The sequence below is a fragment of the Pteronotus mesoamericanus genome, unplaced genomic scaffold (genome assembly GCF_021234165.1).
Source record: "Pteronotus mesoamericanus isolate MK-2021 breed Mesoamerican mustached bat unplaced genomic scaffold, CSHL_Meso_final contig_220, whole genome shotgun sequence".
Taxonomy (NCBI): domain Eukaryota; kingdom Metazoa; phylum Chordata; class Mammalia; order Chiroptera; family Mormoopidae; genus Pteronotus; species Pteronotus mesoamericanus.
Window position 1 is genome coordinate 3,643,550 of NW_026555091.1, and position 12,641 is coordinate 3,656,190.

Here is a 12,641-nt window from a genome sequence, read left to right on the forward strand (position 1 = left end):
TTAATAGAAGTTTTAGTAGGGCATATGTCTACCCATAATGATGACTGCTTTCCCAGCATCCCTTGCAGCTAGGAGCAGCTTCTTCTCTAAATTCTGGGCAATGTGATGGCAGTGGAATTATTCAGCAGCAGTTTCTGGGAATGTTTCTTAAGACACGATTGGCAGGTCTCTTTTCTCTGTCTTTGTCTTGTTTATCCATCCTACTTCACAGAAAAGAATTTAGACTGTGGGGATAAGCTCTACACTGGGAAGGCAGGGGGTGAGGTGAAGAGACTCTGGATCCCCACGGGCCGGTGAACTTGAGCTCCCATACCAGACCTGGGTTTCACATCCCTGAACTTTCACTTTTGAGGGAAATAAACTCACATGTTTTCTTATTTAAACTACCCGTATGTGGAATCTCTCTGTTACTTGTAGCTGAATCTAATACTAATGGACACAGAGGTTAGAGACAAATTTGTGACCAGTATCAGGCTGTAACTGCACATATTTTAAGTCATTTTCTTGGCTCCTCTTTGTCCCATCTTTGATTTCTCTATCTTCTTTTGCCAAGCTTTAATTTAATCTAAATGCAATTTAGTGTTATGTTCTTTATAATTTTATAGGCTTCCTAAAATCTTTTTTGAAACAAGACTAGGTATAAACTAATGAGTAATAATTAAACTCAAAAGTATTTGATCATTCTTCAAGTGTATTGTATCTCTTTTATTATAATAACTTCATATCTCATAACCTTACATAAATCACCATTGATTTTTAAGTGTTATGTAAGTCTCATTCATATTATAGCATTTGCCAACTGTCTCTGTGCTTCAAAAAGTTAAGCATGGTTTGGACACTTGGAACACAGTGAAAGTTTATTCTTTTTGAATTCTGAGAAAACTTATGATAACATTTTTAAATAGAAGACTAAGATCTCTGAGCAATATTTTAAGTGTGGGATTTTGTATTATGGTACAGTTTTGAGGTGAATAATTCATATTTATTTTGTTAAAATCAAAGCTATTCATGCATATAGTTCAAAAAAATCAAATTCACTTTACTTTAAAGTGATGTTTATTGAGCCTTACTATGTTCCAGGCATGTTCTTTGCACCTGGGTCACCTTGGTAAATGAAAAAAACTAAGACCTCAGCCCCTGTGTTCTTGATAGTCTAGCAAGGAGAAAAGGATGTGGTGGAAGTGACGTTATGCCGATTCTGGCCTGGCTTTTTAAGATACCTGTCAGCTTTGGTCCCCGAGAGCTCTCACACCCCATGTAAGAAACCTGACTACCCTACTGAGACATCACGTAAAAAGGTGGTACAATGGAAGCAACCAAGATGTCTTTTCATAAGTGGATGGATAAATAAAGTGTGGTACACCCATGCAATGGACTATTATTCAGAATAAAAGGAAACGAGCTATCAGTGAAAAGACATGGAGAAGCCGTAGATGCATATTGGTAAGTGAAAGAAGCCAATCTGTAAAGGCTACACACTCTGTGATTCCAACTATATGACATGATGGAAAGAGCAAACCCATGGAGACAGTAAAAGATCCGTGATTTCCCGGGGCTTGGGGCGAGGGAGAAGGAGGAATCAATAGGTGGGGCATGACAGGGTTTTTAGGGCAGTGACACTCATCTGTACGAACTGAAATGGTAGACGTATGTCGTTATGCATATGTTAAAACCCATAGAATGCTCAACACAAAGAGTGACCCCAATGTAAACGATGGACATCAGTTAAGAATAATGTGTCACTATTGGCTCTTCATTTATAACAAAGGCACCACACCAATGGAAGATGTTCATCACAGAGGAAACGGAGGAGGAGATGAGGGAGCATAAGAGAACTCTCTGTACTTTCTGCTCAGTTTTTCTGTAAACCTAAAACTGCTCAAAAATTAAAGCTATGGTAAATAGTCCCTACTTGGAAGGGGAGAAAGACCCAACTAAGCCCAGCCTTCTGGTTGCCCCTTCCCAGGCTCCAGCTATGTGACCCCCCCATCCAGATATTTGGGACTCCCCAGTCCAGCCACCAGGTGACCATGGTCGGGACTGCAGAGGCGGAACCTGGGTGTAGCCAATCCCATGGCCAGTGTCACGTGAAGACGAAGAACTGGCCGGCCAAGCTCTGGCAGGATTCCTGACCCCCCAAATTGGGAGATAGGATAAAAATGGTGGTTGTTATAAGCCACTAAAGGCGGAAGTACTTTGTTATGTAACACTAGGTAACTAGAACAGAGGGTTATAGAATTCTAGGTAATAATCATTTTCCCTCAGAAGTTTGAAGGAATCCATCCATTGGGTCCTGGCCTCCCAGCGTTTTTGTCTGAGCCGTCCTGTTCTGCAAGCCTTTGAGAACCTGGAGCAGCTTCTTGTTCCGAGTGTTCTGGAATGTCATGGCGACAGGCTGGCTGTGGCTCTGTTTTCATTCGTGTTAGACATTTGATGGACCCTTTTAACCTAAAATTCATGTCACTAAGTTCTGACAGATGTTCTTCAATGATTTCACTGCTATTTTCTCCCTTCCTTTTTTTTTCTTAGAACTTCTTTTGTTTGGATATTGAGTCACCTAGGCTGGTCTCTAATTTTCCTAGATTTTCTGTGTTATTTTTCCATATCTTTGTCTTTTGCTCTATTTTCTGGGTGATATTCTCAACTTTATCTTTCAACCTTTCTATGAAAATCATCTTATGCCACTGGCATAATTTCCAAGTAATCTTTTTTGTTCTTTGAATATGTCTTCAATTTTAGCATAATGTTCTTGCTATATCAATGAATTATGTTCTCTTATCTTTTCGAAGCTATCAATGTTAGTTATTTTTATAAGTAGGGTATTAACTAGAGTTTTCTTTAAACTTCCCCTTACAAAGCTATAACAAAGCTATAGTCTGTTTTCTTAAAGTCGTTTTTTTCTCTTTGTTTTTATTTTGTCTTTCAAGTTCAGGTTCCCCTCAGATATCTATGATCTTGGGTTGGTTGTTGGCTTATACTGAAAAGTGGAAACTGGTTGAAAATGAAAAAGCTGATTGGAAAGTGAGCCTCCGGGTGTAACTTGCTACTCCAGTCCTCACTGATGGTTGGTGGGCCTTTCTCAGGGAACCCCTGCTGTCTGGGTCTTTTGGGGACTCTCCTCTTGGGAGGCACAGGTTCCCAAGGGAAGAATCTTCCTGCCTCCAGCGGGATTACCTGCACCCCAGGCCGGGGGTGGGTGGTCCTTGAGGTCAGCATGCCTGCGTTTTAGCAGGATGCTCCCTCCACTTATGCCTGGTGTCTCCCAGCCCAGACGCCCTTCATTTCAGCCTCTCCGGAGAAGAAGCCTCTGCCTAATCACAGAGCAGGGAGAGGAGCTGCCCACCAGTGTAGAGTCAGGAAGAGATCTGAGGGTCTCACTGCTTCTTCAGACACCTTCCACCCCGTACTTCTGTGGTTAACCCCCCTCCTTTTCTGGGGCTACCCTGTGTAGCCAAGTCCCAAGACTTCTGGAGGTCCTGCTGTGTCAACATGGTGGCGTCTTGGCCTTCCCTTCCACCAGCTTGGAACATACCATTCCTGGGTCCACGAAGTCAGTCACCAGGAGTCCTTCCACTTTCTGGCTTCCAATATTTTAGCCCTTCCTGCTCTCTTTGTCCTTGTGGACAAACTCATTTACTGTCATTTCAGCAGGGTGCTCAAGGGAGAGAAGTAAATGCTTTGCTCAATCTGCTGTCTTACCCGGAAGCCTGAACTGAATACTTTATACCCTGCATTGCTGATGTCTGCTGCCTTGACTATTCTATTCTATTTTGGAAAAAAAAAGATGGGAAATGGATATTAGATCTGAATTCAATACTAAAATAATTTCATGGTCAGTAAAGAGGGGTTATTTTCCTTTGGGAAAGTAATTGTTACCAACACTTAGCCATATATGTATTTTTGATAATTCCAAAAGCAAAATTTATGTACTGAAATATTGTTTTGCTTATGACTTTCTCATGGGGAGTAAATAGTGTGGATCTCAATATTATGGATACAGATCATCACGCCTTTCATTACAAGAATATAGACATCTTTATCAAAGGCGAATAGTTGCATGAACATTTCTGACCAGGAAGAGCATCTATACTTTTGGGATTTAGTTTTTGTACAGGCACTAGAAAGTATTCTGTGTAATCAACGACACATTTTTCTTTCATCCTCACCTCAAATCTCTCCTATAAATTCTAGTAATTGAATTTGTCAGGGCATGCTCAGAAATCCTGAGAAGACAGAGGGATCAATACAATATTTTGAGAAGCCTGTAACACAATATTCTGAGATGCCTACAGATTCAGAAGATTGCTTAATAGAAACTTATCTGTATATAGGGCCAGCTGAACTTGAATTAATAGGATAAACTGAGGACACCGTGCACAGTAAGGTTAACTGTGATGACCATTCTGGTTGTGAATCCCTTCGCTCTTGCTCCCTTGTCCTCTGTTAGACTCAGGTTTCCCAGTGTGATGTTTTTGTTTCTCCCCTTTTTCTCTGCTGTACATCAAAACCCAGTCCCGTGGGCCAACAGATGAGCCAATCGTTTCAGCCATGTCAACTGAGGGGTGAAGAGGAGGAGTATTGAAAGTTCCTGTCCCCACACATCCCCCACGGCCCAAGATACTGGTGGCGGCAGCATAGGGGGCAAAGTACAAGTACCTAAGATTAAATCCCCAGCTTCATCAGCTCCATCTACTGCGGGGCCCAAGAAGCAGAGCATTCCATGTGAGGACACGCTGGTCTCAGATTTTGCCTTTTTTTAACAACAAAATTTAACACAGGTCAGTCTCAGACAGAATGGCTACTAGTTGATTTTCCCAACATGGGCTTGGGTAACACAAAACAACACTTTCTTTGAGAGACTCCTAATCTCTGCCTCACCACCCCTCTCTTTCACAGTGACAGAATGAAAGACAAAATAAAAAAAGAGTAAACCCAAGGAGAAGCCTCAAGAATAATGCAGGCAGATTAAAGGGGTTGACTTAGAACGGAAAAAGTGACCTCCTCCGGTGCGGACTCAAAGCAGCACCTGCTTGGAGAGAGGCAACCAAGCAGCTTCCCAGAAGGCTTCGCGTGTCGGAGGCGTGGGGATTAAGGGAGCACGGTGTTGCTCAAGCCGCAGTGATGTGTCAGGTCCCGGTGAATTTCCTGAGGCTATTGCTGACTCTCTCTAGAGGCACAGCTAGTGTGGGTATAAATTCGGAGGTCCTGTGATGTTGAATCTTAAGGAATCTGTCACAAAACCAACTGGGGCTTGGAAGGCTAACAGGAGGGTCAGCGAGAGACAGCTGGTAATATTTGCTGTGAAGGGTTCGGGCGGGGGCGTGGGTTAGGAAGAAATTGGATAACACAGAGATTAGACAGGCTTTCTCCAGGGACCTCTACTAGGAAGTTTTGAGAAAAGGATAGAGAGTTTCCTTTCTGGTGTGGATGAAAGTCAGGCCAGCAATGAGGCCAGGGAGATGGATTAAAGGAGGTCACCAATGCCCACTAGTCCATTGATACTAGCCACATCCCAGAGCCCTGCGTAGCCTCTAGTTCACTGTGTCACAGAACAGCCCAGATTTCCACCTCAGAGAGAAATAAACATGCGAAGTGTGGTTTGCTGTGCATTCAGGGAGATTGGCAGTGGGCTAATTATGCAGGGGTGAGGGCGGCTGCAGAGAAGTCCGGGAGCTCAGACATGAGGAGATTAGCAAGGCAGAATGATAGATTTTGAGTCAGGAGCAGCAAAACAGTACAAGGACACAGACTTCCTAGGCATTGTGTTCAATAATTCATGAGCTGCTATGCTCAGATGCGGCTTCTTACCTGTTAAGTTCACCTCCCACTAAGACTCCTTCCTCCACCCTTCTCTGAGCGTGGAGCCTCCTAACTCCCTCCAGGCAGGCTTTTCTCAGCCATGCATGTGATTCTAGGCGTCTGTATTGGGGCAAACACTAAACTGTGATGAAAACAGAGGCTGGAGGCTGTGGATGCCTATAAATCTGAAAAGCTCATTTGTGACATAGATGATTGTGTTAATAATCTAAACAGCATTTCTCAAAGGATGCTCTGAAACACTAGTTTTGTGAGATGTATCTTTATCATAAAACAAACACACACAGATTCTACAAGTTCTGTGGTCAAATGAGGAGATATTTCATATTATACCCTGGAGGTATACAAAGGTTTTGGCTTAGTAAAGGCTCTGATAAGGTTTACACTGAATAAATTTGTTTTCCTTTATTTAAATGAATACTTCAAAAACTTACTTGATCTAGGAATCTCTTCAAAAATGTGTTTAATACCTTTAACCTCTTGTGGGACTGGTGTTTGGCTGAGTTAGCCCTGTGATCTGTATTTGAGCATTGAGATTTGAGATGGCCTAAAATCTCAGGTTCGGTTGCTTACACAAATTCTACTAGGAAAATTTGGAGGTTTTTTATTTACTTTGATCAATCTAGATTGCAAAATTATCTCATTCTGGACAAAAATTCACACTGAGTCTTTATGTATTACTGACCAAATTCACTTGTTAGCAGGCCTCGCCTTTGTTTTATTCTTTCTACCTGTCTACTGAATTGATCATTTTACTTGCAATTTATTTTCTCCAACTTCCTGACTGTGAGGTTATTTTAGCATTTTAATGAACTTTTCTAATTTCCTGTAGGACTTTTATGACAGGACACACTTGGAGGTCAAGGCCAAGGGTTTAAGTTACACCAATTGATTTTTATACGCAGTGCGTCCTGCACTGGTGATTCAATTTGCGAGGTCTATACTCTTCTTCCCCTGTGCCTATTGTTGTCCCCGAAGTGTTAACTCCTGCAAATCTGATTTGATTGAGACGGTCTGGGAGAATGCAAGGGAAGGCAGTCTATGAACTGTAAAGTAATCTGCAAGGACAAAGGGTCGTCCCCAAGAACTTCGGCAATTCCTTCACTGTGCACCTGCGATGGTGCCACAGGACGCGCCTGGGGCTGGGACCGCAGCGACGGGGCGGGCACTTGGGAGGTTCAGAGTCTGCTGGGGGACAGGTGGGGTGGGGAGACAAGGAGCAAGCACTTAGGGCAAGAGAGCTGACACTGGCAGCGCAGGGGCACCCCAGGAGCACAGGACAGAACCCGACAATCAGGCAAGGGTTAGCGGGAAGAGGCTGTGCAGAAGGACTGACGGCCGAGTGGTCAAAGCTGAAGACAAGGGGGAGGCGGAAGGCCTAAGATGCCCCGACTCACTAGTAATCAGGAGGTTACAGATTAGAACAACCATAAAATACCATCAGAGAGGGAAAAAACTTAAGAAGGTGGACAATATCCAGTATTGGCAAGGCTGCGGGGAAATAAGCATTCTCATACGCTATTTGCGAGAAGACGGATTGGTGTAGCCCCTTTGGAGGGGTCATGAAAAATTAAAAAATAGATACGTTCCGACCCAGCGATGACTTGCTAGCGAAGTCCTCATGAGCGTTCCTGAGGAGCACCTGAGGCTGTCTGTTGCAGCGCTGGGAGCAGTGACGAGGGTTTGGGATTACGCGGACTGCCCACCAATGGGAGAATAAAACAAGCGGACTACGGACATCGTGCAGGATTGCACAGCAGTGGGAAGCGCTTTGAGAAGAACTGTTAGGGTGAAGCACTGATTTGCAGTGTGTTCATGCACAGCGTGATGTCATTTGGGGCAAAATTCCAGCAAAGCATTTATTTCTTTACATGCAAATATATGCACATAGTCACATGGGGAAGGGTCTGGACAAAATCACACTAAATTGATAACAGTTTTCTCCCAGGAAAAGGGGTAACACTGGGGGGGATTTTGGCTTTTTCCTTTACGCACCTATTCTCCACGTGTGGGCCACAGGGCATTGCTAAGTGTTGCCCTGTGGCCCACACGTGGAGAATCACTGATGTAGGCCACCTCCCCTCCAACTTCAAAAGGCCAACTCTCTGGCTAATTATTTGTTTTGCAAAGTATAATTATAAGATGTCTAATCATCAGCAATTATATCACATGTAATTTTTGAATAATGGATTTAATAAGGTTATTAAGCTCATTAGTGTTTAGTAGTTACATGTCTTTTTAAAAAAAAAAAAACACATGAAATTAGGTTAGCAGATCTTAGCTGCAAATCCCTTCTCCCCAATTTTCTGTGTTTAATTCCCCAAGTGACTCGGTTTGCAGTCATACACTGCTTTCCAAAATTGTCCTCTCGTATAACGCCAACTGGGTCGGAGAGAATAGCCAGCTTTTAGCTCTCAGATTCTAGGACACCTCTCGTCAAAGATGTGTGTCTAAAGGCCCTTGAACAGCAGTGCCGTGCCACTTATAACAATGGCTTTGTCTGTTTCATTCTAGGCATTTGCTATGTTTCTGGCCCGAAATAGCAAATTTAATCCAGAGGTAGAGGGAGCAAAAGGTACTCTAGACAATTCCACCGAGTTTACAGCCACTTATGTGGGCTCTCTGGTCACCCACAACTCTCTCCAGCTGGATGTGGTTCCTGTGGTAACTGTTTTTGGTTGTTTTGGCTTTCTTCATTTCCTATGGGTAAACTCCCTTCCCCTTCCTTCCTTCCTTCCTTCCTTCCTTCCTTCCTTCCTTCCTTCCTTCCTTCCTTCCTTCCTTCCTTCCTTCCTTCCTTCCTTCCCTCCCTTTTTTTTCATTGCTAAGTGTTGCCCTGTGTTTCTCCCAGCCCCCTCTGCTCCCTGGCTTTCTCCTGTTTATAGTTAGCCCCCACCTGCAGAACTCCACCCACTGGACCGACCCCTGGCCCCACTGTCAGAAGAAGGGGATTGGGCCAATGACAAATGCTCAGGGTAGATGTGGTTGAGGCCAGGTGGTTATTTTGCGAAGGATTCAGAGTCACCTGTCTCCCCTTTGGGGTTTGCTTGGAGGAAACTGTGCACATAAAAGGCCACAATGGAGCACCACGTAATTAATAGCCGGCTGCACAGAGCTGGGCTTATGAGGTATGAGCTCAGCTGTTACAGCGCACTGTAGCTCCGGCCCTAAAGAAGCCTGGTTCCTGGAACGTTTCTAGCTCTGGCCCATACAATTAGCCATGTCTTGTCTCAAGGTACGGCTAGTTAAAGGGTGGGGAAAAGCATATTTGCTGGGGAAAAGCAAGAGGTCTCTCCCCAAGAGTTTATTCCAATGCTCCTAAATTGAGCAGTGTCATAAAGTAGGATGCGGACTTGAACATTACGTTGTCCTATGTTAAATGTGAACATCAGAGAGAACTTTGGAGATCAGCGGGTGCAACTCAACTTCACCGTGTAAAGGAGCTTCAGAGATGCTAAATGTCCTGCCTAAGGCCACTGCTGCAGACACAGTTCACCTCCTGACCCCCCACACTGACGCACGGAGGGCGGTCGAAACAGCTTTTAAACAAGAAATCCTCCCTTTCTGGAGTTTGGGTATTATTGTTTCTCATCCTTCTATTGGGCCTTAGCTCTATAAAAACACAGGATTTTCCTGTTATGTAATTGCTATTGAAGGTGATCTGAACATGAAATACTATTTTTAATCTTAAAAAAAATATTTTTTCTTTTCACTTATAATTTTCTGTCCTAATGTCAGGCTTCCAGCCCCCAAGCTACCAACCTCATGTAGGTTTGTGGTGTTTTTGTTTTTTGTTTTTTGTTTGTCTTGGACAAACTCAATTACTTTCTGAATCACACTGGGAAAAAACAAAGCAAAACACAAGATTTTAAGGGTTATTGCTTTTTGAATTTTCTGAAACCACAGAGTTGAGAGAACTGACTTTGTTAAAGCGTCAAAGGGTATGAAGATTCGTAAAACCAAGAGGTTATATTTACCCTTTAATGCGTGCATGTAATGTCAGTGATGTTACATGCATCTCATAAGCAGATCTTACATTTTGAGGAGTGATGGGTATAACAGAAAAAGGAAAGCAACAATTTTTCTCTTCCAGACTTCACCTTTTTTTTCTTTCAAAGGTACATTTTCCAAAGAACATCATTCATACCCAAAGCATGCAGCTGATCTCAGATAATAGGATGCACTTTTTAGAAATCCTGTTGACTAGAGAAAGCCATAAGCTCTACCTCATGTTAACAAAGCACTTGGACTCACAGGGACATATGCTTAAAATGCCCCTGGAAGTGCCTGCATCTCTCACAAATGCTGCTTCTAAGAAGGCCAGTACTCTTTCCTTGCTCCCAATTCTACCGGAAGAGAGCATCCATCGTATGCTAATCTCTCTTTAATACTTTTTTACACAGTTTAGAGCTCTCTGTTCTTTTAAGAAGGAGATGGACCTAGCACCGATTATCTGCAGGTAAAATTTGCATGGGAGTGTGTGAGATAGTGTGACAGGAACTACTGCCCTGAGGGGCTCGCGGGATGGGGACACAGGGGTGTCACGCTGCTATGTTTCTGCCTAATGGGGGGAGCCACTGAGACTCAGATGTCAGACGGGGACTTTTCTATCAAAAGGAGCTGAATAGATTCTCCCCCCTGCAGCTGAGTGGCAGAGAACACAGGCGTGTCCCCAGCCGCAGGTGGCAGGAAGCACTGGGAGAGAAAGGACCGGGTAGCTTGGGGCTCCACAGACACCCGCAGAGAAGGCCCCTGCAGGCCCATCTGAGTGACCAGCGGTGCCGTGCACCTTCGCAGAATACAGCAGATGAGGGCAGGCCTGGAGTCCACACTGAGCAGGCGGCGTAGACAGCCTGTGAGTCATCGTGAATGACAGCACAGGTCCCGACACCAGAGGATGCAAGGCAGCACAGGCCAGCTCAGCGCAGAGGGTGTCCGCACAGGCACACCCAGGGGGTCCCTGGCCTTGGGAGATGATATCAGAACCCCTCCTCATAGAGCTTATCGAATTCTCTGCAGATTAGAGAATTATAAGCCCAGCGTGGCTGAGGGCTGGCTACTTGCTCTCCCCGTCTCTCACCGTTGCCTGTCCTCTAAGGAAGACCTGCCTGCCTGCTGGGCTCCAATAGGGTGGAGGCGGGAGCTGGGACGGGATTGGAGGGCTGGCGGGATTCACACTGATAGGGAGGAACCCGCCCCCGCCCCCAGGGTGGAGGACCAAAGAGTTGCAGAAAGAAAGAGGGAGTTTGATCCCCCTCCCCGCCCCACCCGCCGCCACTCCCAGGCCCCTCGAACACTAAAACCAACTGCTCATCATCCGCTTGGGAGCAGGAGCTAAGCTCAAGCAAGGTTTTGGGGGAAATTAAATTTGGAAGCTGTGGGGCAACAGGTGCCTAGTGTGAGCTGCAGGGGGAGAGGGACGAGAACACCAGTCTTCACAGGGGTAGCTGGGCCTGGTGGGTGGAGTTCATTTGCTCTCTTCCTATGACTCCAGCAAAGATTTAACCTACGTGGCAGTTCATTTTAAACACCTCTATGGCAACTTCGTGAGGCTTTAGGCCTGAAGGTGGTTGAATTTTGGAGGGTTCACATATAAATTAAAGCACCATCGAAATTACAATAAACTGCAGCCATCTCTCATTCACAACTATGTTATGGTTACAAAATGCCTGATGGAGGGAGACGCCCAGGTCTTTTTATACCTAGCTGGGTGGGGGCGGGTACTCAACTATTATTCTCTCAATTTTAATGTTGACAGTGGGGAGGTAAACAGGCTCTCCCTTCCAGAAGGCTGCTCTAGCTGCGCTGTCTCCGGTTGTGTTCCAGGTGGCCAAGACAGTGACCACGGCTGGTCAGGGCCGATGGGCCTAGGATGGGGCTCTGGCGGCCCCCCGCTGCCGGGAGTACGGGGACCTTAGGAAGGGATAACGCACGACGGACATCTGAAACAACGCCTGCCCCGTCCCCACATAGGGAGGGCCTCTCTGGCACTCAGTCATTCCTCTGTCCCCCAGCCATACTCTCAAACAGAGGGACGATGGTACAGGGAGCCATGTTCTGCCGGCAAAACAAAAACGCACAGAACAGGTGCGAGCAGTGGGCGGGGTGGCCCTTGCTCACCGCGTTAGTGTCTGGTCCAGCATGACGCAAGGTGCCCTGCTGACGCAGCCGACTGCTTCTTAATGTGCCACCTCCGTCAAGTGTGTTAACTCGTCTGCTTAACCTTCAGATTCGTCAGCCGCAGAAAGCAGGAAGTAACACCACCCACCCAGAGAGAGATGAGAAAGTCTCCATGTAACACTCAGTCCGGTGCTTGGTGTACAGCGAATGCCTCGCGAAGCTTGCTTCTCGCTATCTCTGTTCTTGATACTGCTAGCATTATTACATGAGTGACAAGGACTAGCCTAATTTTTTACACGACTAGACATGAAAACCAACACCCAATCTTGAAAACACATCCCCTCTGCATGCCCTCTATTCACAGCCGATTTCCGCATAAATATGAATGCGATTTCCTGTAGGTTGGTCGTCTTTTCTACTTTCTCCTCTCCCTCTTTCCTCGCCCTGCTCTCCTAAATCCTTGGTGGTTGGGGCTCCCTCGCCCAACACAACCGAAAGGAGGCAGCTGTCGGAGGTTCCCGTGAGGGCTTCCTCCCAGGAACCCCGTGGCTCTGTGTGAGAGTGGCCTTTTGGCCCATTTATCCCATTATTTACACACTTCTCTCACCTGCCCTGCTTGAATGTAACTTGACTGTGGAGATGGGATGAGCCTTATTTAACTTTAAAACACTTATAGCATATGTGCCTGATGAGGTAGTAGGTAT

At 45.4% G+C, this 12,641-nt stretch overlaps 1 protein-coding gene across 1 annotated transcript in view; it reads right to left on the reverse strand.

Annotated features, from left to right (window-relative positions):
- The window catches only part of AOAH (acyloxyacyl hydrolase), a 122,277-nt gene that overhangs the window by 39,826 nt on the left and 69,810 nt on the right, over window positions 1-12,641 (reverse strand). The gene's annotated exons all lie outside the window — the stretch shown is intronic.